The sequence below is a fragment of the Dermacentor silvarum genome, unplaced genomic scaffold (genome assembly GCF_013339745.2).
Source record: "Dermacentor silvarum isolate Dsil-2018 unplaced genomic scaffold, BIME_Dsil_1.4 Seq144, whole genome shotgun sequence".
NCBI classification, from domain to species: domain Eukaryota; kingdom Metazoa; phylum Arthropoda; class Arachnida; order Ixodida; family Ixodidae; genus Dermacentor; species Dermacentor silvarum.
Window position 1 is genome coordinate 6,415 of NW_023605743.1, and position 15,295 is coordinate 21,709.

The 15,295-nt window shown below is 46.7% G+C and overlaps 1 long non-coding RNA gene across 1 annotated transcript; it reads left to right on the forward strand.

Moving 5' to 3' along the window:
* Window positions 1-10,009: 10,009 nt before the first annotated feature.
* LOC119434639 (uncharacterized) lies at window positions 10,010-14,989 on the forward strand. Its single transcript, XR_005188631.2, has 3 exons — window positions 10,010-10,140; window positions 11,368-11,458; window positions 14,823-14,989. It is a non-coding gene; the product is annotated as an uncharacterized LOC119434639 (long non-coding RNA).
* Window positions 14,990-15,295: the final 306 nt, after the last annotated feature.

Genomic DNA, 15,295 nt, shown 5'->3' on the forward strand with positions numbered 1-15,295 from the left:
TAGGGGAAGCTCTGTTGTTTGAAGTCAGGACGGGAGTATTGCGGACTAAGATGTACCGAGTCAAGTGCCAAGCTATAGACACGTCGTGCGGTGTATTTGGAAATGAAAAGGAAAGGGCTGAACACCTCATACTTTTCTGTAAAGGGCTTAACGTACCCTACAGTGCAGAACAACGGGGCTGATTTTTTCAAAGCATTGGGGTTTAGGGACAGTGGAGGCAAAATAGACTTTAAGCGGGTAGAAATAACCAAACGGAGGTTATCTGATTGGTGGCTAAAATCATGGCAGGGGTGAAATTTCACCCACCACAAAGTACAAAATATGTTATAGTCGCGGTTAGGTGGCGTATGCCACCGCCCGATTTAAAGGGTTCAGCCTCATCCATCCCCATCCATCCATCCGTCTTCCAGACGGCTCGAAACGCGTTACATTCTTGGCCTCGAAGCTGTCTCGGCTGACTCCTTAGCTGCCTGCGTAGGCTGTTTCTGAAGCTGGCCAGAATTGGAACACACCCATGAAACATGTATACTTATAAAGCGCACTTCCTTTCAGCCTCAAATAGACGAGGCAAGCACAAACGGGTGGAGCTATACCACGTGGTATAGATCTGTCATTGCAGGAAGCTCTTATTTTCTCTTACTGATGGTGAATGGGAACTTGCGATCACTGAAGTGAAAGGGGCAGTATTTGTCACATATATATCTGTGGCTAGGCAAAACAAATGAGCTTTTGATTTATTGATCAATTAAATAAATATTTAAACACGCCCAACCAACTCGACCTCACGTCTATACGGGACGCCGTGTTGGCAGGCTCCGGATTATTCTTTCCCGCCGTTCTTTAATTTGCATGCTCGGTACATCAGCGTTCGTTCTTTCTTCTGAATCGTGTCCCCTTCGGAGTGCAGCCTACATGTCTGTATATAATATATGGGTCCACGTACGACGTCACAGCCGCGCTTTGCGCCTGGCTGTTGCTTCACCGTATTCTGCGTAACGAAGCGGTTGACGTCGGGAAAAGCCGCGGCCGCATTATCCCATCCAGGCCCGCTTTACGTATAGCCATTTGTTTTGACGTTGAACGAGCGCGCATTCTGAGTCCGCTTCTCCGCAAGCTCGTTTTTTGTGACGCGCACTACAAAGACATTCGTTTCTGTCGTCGGGCGGTTGTTTTGTCCTCCTCAGACTGTTTTCCGAGTCCTTTCTTATTACTTACTGGTACGTTACGAACCCGGTAAAAAAAATAATAATGATAATAAGGGAGGGCCTTACACGAGTAAATACGGTAATACTTTTGAAATCCGTGGCGTCACGCTGACGTTTCGACGCTGGAGTTTCGGCGCTAAATTAACGAAAGTGAACGTTTTGAACGAATACCTTGTCACTCTCGGCTGCTTTAGTGTTGAAGTATATTTCGTGTCAACTCGCGGTATTCGAAAGGAACTTCACGGATGATTTTCGTCATCTGCCATGACGACACAACGATCTATATAAGACCTAAATTGGCGGTAATTTTCGGGAAAAAACCGCATCCACGGGGTTTTGCGCGCGTCTGACTTTATATCCGCGCGGAATGAATATATGTCGCGTGTAATTGCTTCTTCGTTAATTTTCAAGATGATTAAAAGCGGAATTGGGTACACTCGGGGACGTTACAGCGGGTCGGCCAATGTATATGAACGAGCGCCGCGCTTTGCGTACTTATTCGTCCGCGTTGCGAAAGTCGCTATAATTATCCTATATTATCCATCAAGCGAAAAGGAGTAGCCGTCGCCAGCAAAAGGCGACAACAACACCTCTGTTTATTATTAATATTATTTTTTATCTCAATAACCACAACAAAAAATGATCGGCACATTTTGCTGCGACATCTCAGCTCGAAACCGCTGTGTGCGTGTCTGTGCTTTCCCTCAGTACGCGCTGACGTCATCGTAAATTGGGTAGTCGTCAGCCTAAACCTCCTCATAGCTGAGAGCGGGGGCTAACCCCCGCGCTTGCAGGTGTTTTAGCCCTAATCAGTATTCCACGGGCAGCTGACGGAAGCGCCCACACAGCTATTACATTGAAGCCACCGCAACGGTCGACACTTTCGTGCGCTTCCTGAAGTAACGCCTAAATCGCGCGAGTGGGTGAACGTCAAAGGCATGTGGCGTGATCGGGTTTCGTTAAATCAAGTTTCGACTGCATGTGCGCAAACTATCTTGTATTCTCTTCACGGGTATTCCCTTCTCGGTTGAAATGCCTTTTTTTTACGAAGTGGGTCGAGACATTCTATATCGTCTCGCATGGAGTCTGACGTGAGTCGAGTCGGATTAGCATTCGATCTCGGGGCATTATAATATAGTATATAGTTCACGTAATGAACGTTGGCACGCGTCCGAATGCGCGGCGCCAATTGACAGCTCGTTTAAGCGCCGCGCCGGCGGTCCTATACTTCAGGAAGCGCACGAAAGTGTCGACCGGTGCGGTGGCTTATCAATGTAATCGCTGTGTGGGCGCTTCCGTCAGCTGGCTGTAGAATACTGATAAGGGCCCCGCAAGCGCTGGGGTTAGCCCCCCTCTCAGGTGAGAGGAGGTTTAGGCTAACGACTACTTAATTTAGGATCACGTCAGCGCGTACTGAGGGAAAGCACGGACACGCACACGGCAGTTTCGAGCTGAGCTGTGGCAGCAAAATCTGCCGATCATTTTATTGCGATAGCAATTATATGGACACTTCAACCGGATTTCTGCCGTCGCCTTGAGGTTCCGTATAGATAAAATCTTCGCCGCGCGCCGTATGCCCGAGCGGTAGCGTGCGGGGGACGCGCGCTATCACGGAGAGCGAACGCACGGCAGAAAGCAAACGCGACCGTCGCGCGAAAGGCTCCGGGGTATGGGAGGGAGGCGGAGCGACGCTGCGCTCCGGCACCAAAGGCCTATCTTGCAACCGGGCGCAAGGGGAACTTCCCACTCAATATCCCACGCGAAAACAAGGAAGCGGGGAGGGGGGGGGGGGGGCACTTTTACTCTGCCAACAACCGCGCTCGTCGCTCGCCCGCACCGTCTCTTATCTCCACACGGCTCTGACCTTTGTATGCGCTGTGCATTCGCCGCTCAATTTCCGTTGAAGCGATAGACCGCACGTACCTCGGCCCGCTACGGCGTATGAGCTTGCTGTCCAGCGTTTTACAGTCGTCTGCAGTCATTCAGTGTGGTCTATTCACGTTTGCTTGTGCGCGCTCACACCACGCTTGTTCATTCAGTTAGTAATAGTCGGGCCACATTTTCCAACGCACGCTACTCATGCAATGCTGCCCGGATCGGCAGTGCAGCGCTACAGGTGTGTCCCTTCGCACGCGCTGCCCACGGGAAGCGCTTCTCATCAACACCACCTAGGGAGCCTACATGCAACGCCCTTTTAGGGTGGTGACAGTACCAACATTTTGACCGCTATTTACCGCCAAATTTGGTGAGTAGCCATTTTGGTCCCCAGTCTTTCTGCCTTTTTTGTCACGCTCTGGTGTACTCATGTTGGCACGCGATCTATTAAATTTCTTTAATTTAGTTTTGCGTCAATGCGCACAAGAAACCTGCATACATCTTTAATATACTGGTTGCCTTTTCCTTTTATTTTAACACATCAAACTTACTTTTCTATTGCAAGTCATGCGACACATATAAAGCAACAAGTTATAAGGCACGATGGCGTGCTCGTGGTAGGGTTATCTCACACCAAGAATGTGAACTGCATAAAGCATTGTCGTTGCCTTCCAGTTGCACATAATATATAAAGGGTGCTTTCCGAAGTGTGCTGTAATAAAGAGTGTCCTTACTAGTCTGTTTAACTAAAACGTAGACGTGCCGTGTACGGCGCTCAGACGCGCCGTTTCTCTCTGGCTGCTGAGGCCAAAGTTTATTAAAAGAAGTTAATTAATTTCACTTCACCAAGGGTTGCGAGAAATGTGGTCTGTCGACTGGTCTTTCGCCATTTTGTGCCCCAGATTTAACCCGACAATTTAGCTGGCGGCGGCAAGTACCCTTACAAAGGCTGTCACCATCCTAAAACGGCGTTGCATGTAGGCTCCCTAACACCACCGTTTCACGCGCGCCTTCTCGTGGTCATCGAGTCTCTCTTCATGTCGGTCTACTTATGCCGCAGCACACCGGCTTACTTAATCAGCTCATGTTTACTACAATTCATATTGCTACCAAAGCCGCTCACCTTACTTCGTATGACATTGCTGTGTTGCTATCGCATTCATTGCTTCGCCCTTAGGGCGAAACTGACTTTTTTTGTGTGGTTATTGAGATTTTTTAAATTAAAATAATAAACAGAGGTGTTGAATTATTGCTTTTTGCTGGCGACGGCTACCACTTTTCGCTTGATGGATAATATAGAATAAAAAATAAATGTGTAAATGCCTGTATTCGCGGTGACGTTAAAAAAAATAAAATCAAATCAAAGCACACACTGAGAGTGAAAGTCTCTTTGGAGAAGTTCTCGTTTGAAACGGAAGTCCGCGGATGCCTGATGTACACAGGTCCGAAATTCGCGAATGAGCCAGTTACTCGCGACGCAGTAGAGTCAATAATCGTCACTAATGACAGCGTCTTCAGAGAAGCGTTGTAGTCATGGCTGGAGTGCTTCCATAGTTCTGTAATGCACTTTTGATGGCCAAGGGCCTAACACTTCGGCAAGTCCAAGCAATGCCTATATCTTATCTCTTGTGCAGAGTTTAGGAATTACATTCATAGCAATTTAACGGCATAATTCCCTTAGTGCGTCAGAAGCAAGAGCACTGTTGAAAATAAGGATATATAAAGGAAAACGCTTAGCCTTGCACTCGGCCGCGCAACGCTTGAAACGGCAAAACTGGGCGATTGTAGCCCAGCATTTTCCGGAAGTGCGTGCGAACCTTTCATCTTATTACTCATGATGTTGACAATTTCTTCTCGCGCGTTTCGGACTTACGGCCGTCACTGCGCGTTGCACAGCGCAGCTTGCAACACCGACACCGCGTTCAAGGAGGCCCGCTCCGTGAATGCGTCTCTCCCTCGCTCTCATAGCGCGCAAAACCTCTTCATCTCGCAGAGCACAAGTAGACAGCGCTGCATGTATACACTCCCTAAGCACGAGCGTACGAACGCGCCCGCTGTGGACGTAGACGACGACGCTCGAACGCAGTCATATGGTTCGCATAAATGCATGCTCTGCAGGCGTGGCTGTGTAGCCTAGTGGTTAGCCTAGGGACCGGGGGTACGCGGGCTTGAATCCCGCCTCGGCATATTTTCTTTTCTTGGTGGTTTCTTGCTACGCACCACAAAAAACGGCTGGCTTAAACAGCTTCGCTGTTAAAACGTGCAAGCACTTGTTTAAACCTGTGCTAAAGCTTTGAACAAATAGTCGCAGTTTCGCCCGAAAGGCGAAGATATCGATTGCGATAGCAAATTAGTAGACAGGATATACGAAGTAAGGATAGTAGTTTTGTCAGCCGTAGGAAGTTGCAAATATTCGCGCACTAACTAAATAAACCAGCATGGTACGTGTCACGCGCGTACAGGTAAACATGAACACATCTTGCCCGATGACCGCGGAAGATCTTCAAAACGCTGCAATGAGAAAGCGCGCCAGCGGCAGTGAACAAACCGACCTTCGCGCTGGCTCTCGCTTCAACGCGAGCTAAACGTCGAAAGCACAGCGCATACGAAGCTACCGGCACTCGGCGAATGCACTTTGTCCCCATCGCAGATCGCTTTGAAGATGAGGCCCCCGCGGGCGGTACACTTCGGCCACATCGTAGATCGCTTTCAAGATACGGCGCCCGCGGCAGCTCCGTGAGCAGCAGCCGCGGGAGCAGAACGCTACCGCCCCCCCCCCCCCCTCCTTCGCCTCCTCCCCGTGCCTCGCGCGCGAACGAAGACCGGGCGCTTCCGGCCGCCTTCCTCTCTGCGTGCGCGACATTAGAGAGTTTTAGAATACGCTAACACCCGCAAAGCTCTTTGGGGCCCCTATTCTAAAACTCTCTATTAAGCTGCGGTTACCGGCTCACCCGCGCAGCGTACGGCGCGCAGCGACGATTTTATCGCCGTTGGAATTTATACGGAAACTCACGGCGACGACGGTGATGGCAAAAATGCGCTTGGTGTGTCCATATAATTGCTATCGCATTAATGTGTAAGGTGATTCAGTGAAAGGAGTTGGAACTTGTCAGTGTTTTGGCCGTTGTACTATAGCTGCGTCAAAATGTTTTTATTTCATCTCATTATATTGCCCAGAACAGTGTAATAGCGTGCCGACTACCTGCATGTTCATCTTCCCTTTTTTAACGAGATAGCGATAACAGAAGATCGGCCCACGCAAGAGGCCGCGTTTCTATACCAGAAAGCGCGCCTTCGTGCACAGCGTTCGCCGCCGCATTTCCCGGTAGACATTACGGTTACATAAGCTGCAGTTGCCGGGAATCGTGAGAAGCAGTCAGGAATCTTTGAATGCTGTCGCGTTCCACTCTTAAAGGTGAAACTTGAGCGTCCTCGAATTTTAGCGTTTTTTTTTTTTTTTTTTGTACTGTCAGGGGGAGTGGTTGTTTTATATTCCGGTTACGCGTAATATTGTTCAGTTCGTATGAAAATGCAGCAATAATTTAATGTTAACTATTATAGAGATGAGAAGCCTGACCTCGCGGACGAGTCAGTTGCCTCACGTTACGTTGTCGGTGACGTCAGAGCAATTGCACGCACTAGAGTTGTGCGTTTTTCATGTGGCGCTCACGCTTTCATTCACGTGGTGAAAAAATAATTGTGCAGAAACCATCGACGATGATTCTCAGTGTTGGCGAATAGCCCGAACGAGCGAGCAAGCAAGTGAACAAGGGTGTGTTCAGATATGTTTTTCTGCGTGAGAGCCAAGAAAAACAAAGTCACTCCTTCGCAAGGAAATAATCTGTCTTCGCGAAAAAAAAAAAAAAAAAGTGGGAGCACCCGGTCAGTCAGAAGTGCTTCTTACGAATTTAGCGAAGCAGCACTTTGGTAAGCTCCCGAAGAAAAAGTGTTTTGGCTATGGCTCTAAAAATATTTAGTGGTAGACGGCAGGTCAGTAGCATTGATTCCAATTATTACAGGGTATCATTGCTATGGTGGGGAGGGAAAAAATCACGAAAACTGAACATTGTACAATGTTGGCCAAAATCCAGATTTGTTTTCTCGGCATTGTGAAGAGCACTGTTTTCAAATTTTGTTCAGCTTGTTGCCTCAAAAGTCGCTGAAATTCCAGACAGATATGTTTGCCCTAGTCGGCACTAAAAATTCACAAGCGCTCAAGTTTGATCTAATTGTTAAATTAGCGGTACCTTAATAAAATATCTTTTTAAGGGGGGACGTGGCTTTGAAAATCAACTTCCTGATTTCTTCATGGATTTTGATGAAAATTGGCATAAATGTTTAGAATGTCTCCCTGATACTTCCATAAAAGTTTCAGAGTGATACCTTGAGAATATTTTATTGAGCAGAATTTTTCTCTCTTGAACTTTCTGGAGGGCCTGGGGAGCTTAAAAAAACATGATGGAAGGCTCGTTGAGTATTGACTGCATAGCTCAATGCGTGCTGAAGGTCGTGACAGTCTTACTTTTTTTTTTTTTTCACTACACAAATTATTTAGATAGTCATTTTTCAAGTTACCTTCGCACCAAGCACACTTTCGGGGTGAACGAATAGCCATGCCATAAATTTATAAAAAGTCAAGATAAAAATGCGAGACTGTCTCGACCTGCACTGTAGTCCAAGGAACGTGACAAAAAAAACAGAATCAAAATAGGCTAAACGGTAACGAAGAAATCAGCTCCAGAAACTGAGCAGCAAGGCGAAAAAACAGTTTTGAGAAAACGGCTCTCAAAGTTGCACCTTCTCTTCAGTTCTCTAAAACGCACCAAAGTTGTAATCTTTGATGTGTTTTGTGACGTGGGGCTTCTTGAACATGTGGCCTCTGGTCTGCTGAGCCTTCGTTCTGCCTTTTTCATGTTTGTATGGCATTCTTTACTGCTGCTCTACAAAGAGCATGGTGCCTGGGTTTCAAACCAAGTGAGGTGCAGAACTATGTGGGCATAAATATACAGTAGTTCTAGCGTTGTATCTGCAGACTGCCTCATTGATAGCAGCCTCTAGTGCAGTCAGTGAGGCATTGTTTTCTTTTGTAGAATCGACCATGTTACTGAATGAAGGCTCTCAGCAGGCTTCTGAATCATCTTCCATTGACAATGGCTATGGAGGTTAGGAGAGCCACTGATAGATAGGCAGCAATGCAGCTGCTAGGTGCTTTCCAGCCTGTACTTTTCTATCATGCCTCACTTCTGCAGCCAGGTGTCTGTGCCAGCCCAAGTGGCCAAGTGAATAGAGCTCACGATTAGGTTCTCTTTATGAATTAAAGGGGTGGTATGATAGGTATTGTTACGAGATATCGTGGCATTACGATAATAGAGTCGGCGCGCGATGTGCCAAGTCGCGGGTCCGAGGTGCCGATGTGCGAAATGCCTCGTCGCGGGTCCGCGGAATAGACGCTCGACGAGCTTAGTCGCGCAGTCTCCGAGGTGCCGATGCGCGAAATGCCTGGTCGCGGGTCCAAACGCTCGGTAAGCTCAATCGCGCAGTCCGAGGTGCCGACGCGCGAAATGCCTAGCCGCGGGTCCGAGGAATAGACGCTCGAGGTGTCGACACTCGATGAGCGATGTGCCGACACGCGAATTGCCTAGCCGCGGGCTCGAGGAGTCGACGCTCGAGATGCCGACGCGCGAAGTGCCTAGCCGCGGGTCCGAGGAGTCGACACTCGATGAGCGATGTGCCGACGCGCGAAATGCCTAGCCGCGGGCTCGACGAGTCAATGCTCGATTAGCTTAGTCACACAGTCCGAGGTGCCGACGCGCGAAATGCTTAGGCAAGGATCCGAGAAGTCCGCGCGCGATGTGCTTCATCGCCGAGTCGGAGACGCCTACGCGCGAAAGGCTTAGCCGCGTGTCCGAGCATTCCGTGCCCGAAGCTCGGTCGCGAAGTCCGCGTCACCAATGCTCGGAATGCTTAGCCGCGGGTCTGAGACGTCCACAGAAAGCGGAATCGGCCACGCTACTGCGATGTCCGCGTAGCGCCCGCTTTAATACTCGTCGAGATTATGGAAACTGTCCGGAGCTCGCGAGGAGACCGCAACAAGCGGAGCAGACGACGCCATCACGGAGCGAGCACCGGACCAATGGCGAACCGCGCTGGAGTCACGTGGCGGGCGCGGCCAATCGGTGGCTCCGGCACGACCTTCAATCATTTGCTTTTTGTGTGCTTGTTTCTGTATGGAGGAGATAGCTGAAGCGGCAGATTTGAAGACGGAGAAATGCGCTTTCCAACGAGACCAAGATGGCGGCGCTCGGCTGCGCCGTTCCGGAGATATCGTGGCTTGAAAAATGCCGTTTTTTCGCGATTTCCGCGCAATTTTTCGGCACCTTGGCTGATATAACAATTTTTTTAGAGCACTTCTACTTGGTTTTCAGTGATGATATTTCGGAATCAGATAGAATAAGAGTTACAGAAACTGAAAATGTGATTTTCAAAAAAATCGATTTTTAGCCATTTTTCGCGATGCGAAAGCCGCGTCCCCCCTTAAAGGCCTTCGATCCTCAATTTTCTTTAATATTCATGTGCAGAAGTACGCAGCGTGCAGAATTGGAGCACCGAATGCAATTGCTTCACCGCTGGAATATTTTTCTCCCAAAGTTTGAGCTGCCAGGTGTTGGGTGTGGCCCTTACATGGGTGCGGCCCTTACACGAGTCTATACGGTAGATGTAGATGCATGTTAGTCAACCCCAGGTGGTCAAAGTTGACCCAAAGCCCTCCTACAACGTCCCTCTTAAACCACTGTGCAGTTTCAGGATGTCTAATCCTATAATTTAATTTTCTAATCTTGCATAAAACAAAAATAGTACAGTGCAATATGTACCATGCATAGTGTAAACATTTAGTATACGTGCAGACTGCGTGTTCAGCTTTTTTTTTTTTTTTTCATTTATATTGTTTTCTTACTGTGACATGCAGGCAGGACTTGCTGAAATGGAATGGCTGGGGATACAAGGACTCCAAGTTTGTGGTCGATGGCACCACTCATCATATTTCGTTTACAGGCGACAGGTGAGCTGGGACGGCCTTTCTTTGTGATTAACTGCGTGCGAGTGACCTTTGCTTTTGAATACCCAGGGTTTCATTCCGCTTTACATTACGTTCCAAGTGTTTTGCTTCGTCATTGGGCATGAGGCATTGTGGGTTGCTCTGTTATCAGGCAGAATTACTGTAAGCCTTTGTTATAACCAACATCATTGTAAGTAAACTTCATGACATGTGGTGTTTCGTTAACAGCAGAGAGGCCCTGGTGAAGCCATAGAAGGGAGGGAAGCTTGTTCCAACTGTGTGGGAGCTTGTAAAATGTCTTCGAAACAAATATTTCCTTGATAGTCGCAACATGACAGTGGCGAAAGCCTGCTGATATCCTTGGCCAGTTGCCTCATCGGACGTTTGTCATTGTGCGATATACTTTAGCCATAGTCCATGCATGCATCGTCCAGTTGCATTCTGTCAGGTGCCCGAGTGGCCTTCGCAGTGCTCTTTGTGTCTCCAGGCGTATACGACAAAAAAAAGGGGGAGGGGGGGGGGAAGAAAGAAAGAAATGATCATCGTATACGTACACTGCACTGGGCCGTCGTGTGCAGATTTCCTGCTTCAAACTTCGTACGAAACCGAGTCTGGTCTCAAGCTCTGCTGGTGACACAATTTGCAGAGTAGCCTAGCATCAGTTTGAGCATGCCACTTTGGTTTAATCATGGTACAAAAAAAAAAAAAGAATAATGCATTAAAGGCAGTGGTAGCAAAAGTTGCCAATGTAATTGCAGTGCTGTTATTGCAGCATTATGACAGCAATACACGTGTCTGCATGCATGTTTAAAGAAATAATGTGTATGTAAGTAAACCCATGAACTGACATTACAAGAAGTTATTTGGCACTTCGCAGGATTGCCAAAATATAAATTGCAACTGTTGAAGCAGGTACAGCACAACTAGCATGTAAGAAGAGTATGAATTAAAAAAAACATCATAGCATAGTGGATTACAAGTACAGTTGAGCCTCTTTAGAACAAAGTCAAATCCAATGGGGAAAATATTTTCGTCATGTCTGATATTCGTTATACGCTGACATCAACAAACTTTTTTTTTTTTGCTATATCTGATAATTCTTTTCATCCGGATTCATTATGTCAAGGTTCAATTCTAATACACTGCCATATATTCTCTAAACCTTACGTAGGCATTCATTCATTCCTCCATAATTAGTTCATGTGCTTACTTAAAACTTTGGCTCAACAGATACAAGATTGGAAACAAGGTGCTGCCTCACTTCAAGGCCTGGGTCGAGTCAGCGCTGGGTGTCGACCTCAATGTCCTCATTCCATCGCAGGTATGGAAAGGTGTTCGAGGCAGGCAAGGGGGGCAATGCCAAGCACTTGCCCGTCACCTCTACACTGCTGTCTGACATGCAGGCATTTCCTTTGTTCCCCAGGAGCCCGGCATCTTGTTTGTTTGCATCTGCACATCTTGTGCTATCTTTCATCCACTTCCGTATTGATTGTGCTAAATATTCTTGCAAAAAGTGCTTTTACTGCTTGTGCTTGGTTCGAGAGAAAGGTCAAACTTGAAGTCATTCTGTTCTTCAGAGAGAACGTTATATAACTGCTGCGCATAGTATTAATAGACCTGTATGGTGGAACTGTAGACGATTAGCATGCCCTTAAACAAAGCAGGCGCTGCAATGCACGTTGTTGTGAATAGCATCCAGTTAGGCGCAGCATAGGTGTAAGCAAGAAGAGCACATGAATATTACACTAACTCTCAGCTGCTTTTTCACTCTCTGCTTCTTCAAACAGCAAGTCTTTGGCCAGGAGATTTTTAAAACCTTACTTCTACCTGTCTTTTGAGAAAGCTTGTGTCATTAGTTTACCATAATTAACTCTTTCCTTACCGGGCCATAAGAATCTGTCAGATTAATTCATAGCTTTTCGACGCATTGTTAAACATTGCCATCCGAACTCTTCCACAAGCAACGTCATTCAGTGTATAAAATGAAGACTGTACTTTAATTTTTGGTCAGATTTGCCGTTTCTCAGCACATTGGGGGGGGGGGGGGGGGGGGGAGCGTCTGGACAATGGAAACTTTGATAGGAGGTATCATAGAAACTGGCCCCCAGTGTTCCTAGCACTTCGTCAATCAAGCAATGCAACATGTGCCCTTTGATATACTCGGCTACATAATTTCGAAATGACAGCTGCTGTCATGACAAAGGCTTCTGTCGAGCTGTCGAATTTCCTGCTTCATTTTCTGCGCCGGTTTAACCCCTTCAAATACCGTGTACATAATTGTGCAAGCCAAGGTAGCGCATCAAAAGCAGAGGCACCAACAAAAATAATGATTTTTAAAATGGGTCGCAAACATCCTGAATCACTTCTGAATGGACGTGTGTTGCAAGTTTCAATGGTGTATGCAAGGTGCTTTGGTAAAACGAGTTGGAAGGTGGGCGGCGGGGTGTTTTCTCTGAGTGTCAGCATTCGCAATGTGTTACATTCAGTATAGGTTTCAAGTCGCTGGATGGGTGTTTTCTGAGTATGCTAGACATGAAACAGTTGATGTTCTCACACTTGACGTTACTGTAGAGAGTTATCGCATGGAGTCCACATTCTGTAAATTTGAGAAGACTCGATGAAAACTCGGAAAATTCGTGATCCATTCTGCAGCAATGCACTTTTCCTGATCCTGAAGATACAAAAAGTGTCGTGAAATGAAATGTTCGCTGGACAAAATTAGTCAGTGCCTGAAAGGCTTAATGACTCGTCTAACATCGACACATGTTTGGGAATGAAAATTGCTTTGATTGTTATGTTCAGCTTTATTTTTTTTCACAGTAGGTTGCATGTATCCATTCTCTTTTTGGTAGTGTATGTACAGCGCAATATTAGAAATCATTCTTATTATGCACTCTTAATTCACACAAGAGCATGTGCGTAGTCAATTTCAGACTGACCTTTTAAAAGCTTGACTAGCAGTCTGATGTCTTACTTTTTGAACATTACTTTTGCAGATACCCTTATTCATTACTGTACAGTACTGCACAGAACTGTAATTTACTGTATGTGCTGTACAAATACTGCACAAAGCAGGTGAAGGCTGTAGCATCAGTTGCTTACAGAGGGAAGCTGATTGTGCATGATAATCGAGTATGAGGAGGTTAATGAATGTTCCTTGACCTAGCAGCCATTGCTTCAAGAGCGTAAAGAATGCAGAAAGCAACGAGACGTTTGCTGCAAGGAGTTGAAACAAACACTCCCTACACAGTAGGAGTACCCCCGTTTTCACATTTGTGAAGCTACTGCTTTCCGATATGGCACGAGCGTCACTAAGGCTAGCAATCACGCGATCAAGTCAGTATAAGTATTTTCGGCGCAGTCTAGCTTGGAGAAGTTGGTGGAAACTAGAACCAAGACACACATCTTGTATATTTCAGAAGAGTTTTCTTGCTCTCCGCACTTTTAGTAAGATTCACAAAATAATTTCTTTTCATTCATCCCTTCTGAGGTGTCTTTCTGAAATTTCACATAAGAATTCTCCAAAACTGAGCAAATATTTGTTTTACTTCCATTTTAAACACCAAAACTTGGTATAATTTTATGTATCACAGTAGTGTATGTTTTGAATAATAAGTCTTGAAATAAAAGGATAAACTATAGAAGCAAGAGAAAAAGGGCACATTTACTGGCGATGAGGAAAGAGTTCAGCGAACTTCACCCACGAGCTCAAGGGGGAAAAGTAAGTATGTTTCTTAAATGAAGTGTAGACAGGGAAACTAAATGGAAATAATAGACACTGGTGGGAGCTGGATCCACAGCTTTTGCATGATGTATGCGATGCTCTGCCAATTGTGCTACGGTGGCAGCTATCCCCCCCGCACACTTTCCTGGGTATTCGTGTGTGCGTTCTAAACTTTGCCCTGGATGTGTTAACTGGGGCCGTATTCTGAAACATTCCACTTCGGCGATAGTTCGCCTTTCGCTTTCAGGCGTGTGCTGATTGGCTGTTTCAGCAAAATTGGATGAGCTGATTGGCTCGTTGGGCCCTACGTCACTCCCGGCCTTGAGCGGCAGATGTGGAATATTCTTTCAACCACATGTGCAGCTGTTGCAGTTGGTAGAGCATCGCATGTATCACACAGAGGTTGTGTGTTTGACTCCCACTGGCCAAAAGCTATCTCTTCTTCTACTTTCATTTCCCTTTTTCATTATCAATTCTACGCTTCAATAAGTGGTGTCCACGTCATGCTGCTGAGGGTAACGGAAACTAATCTCAAAGGCCAAGCTTTTACTTACGTGTTGTTACTTTTCCTTAACCTTTTCTTGGCTTCATTGTCTGTTGGCTTATATGTTCATGGAGCAGAAATGCGGACGTACGAGCATTCTTGTGCCTGTGTTTTGCATGCCTGCCTTTTTGTAGCATAAATCCCTACCGACTTGTAGTATATTGTCCTAGGTTTCACCCATTTCTATCAATGTTTCTTTATCTTCGCACTAACGTGTTAATGTTTCATTGCCTTTAGTGTTTGTCCTTGTTTGGTGCCCGTTGCTGCCTGTCGCATCTTGCTGCCTCTCAGCAGCAGCTTGCTTGCGGAGGCACCTCGTGATGCCTTGCACCGTGCATGCCTGCCTGCTTTTTTTTCTCTGCACTGCCTCTGCTCGTGGCCTCTGCCCTGCCTCCGTCGTCCCGCATGTGCCCTCAGGAGCCCATAAAAAGCACCAAGTCCTCTCTGCAAGGCTCCTCCACCGTGGCCATTAACCCTGTCCACAAGTGTGTCAGGGTAAGCGTGTCGAATGTCCCTCTTTCAGCCACAGTTTTCCCACAAAAGTTTGCTTGCAGAGAACGCTGGCGCTGCGATCGTTCACAGGGTCTGTATGCCTCCTTGAAATCCTTGAAAACCCATGAATTTGGTAAAAGAGATTCAAGGGCCCTTAAAACTGAAAGTAAATGTGCTCCTTGAAAACTGAAGTTTAGGGCAACTTTTGCACATTCAAAGTAACAAACTCCGCATAGGCGCATAGCAGAACAGCGTTTAAGCAAATCCATGTACAGCCAACTTCCGTTAATTTGACCCTGACTGGACCCACCAAATTGATTGAATCAATGTTTCTTTATCTTCTCACTAACGTGTTAATGTTTCATTGCCTTTGGTGTTTGTCCTTGTTTGGTGCCCGT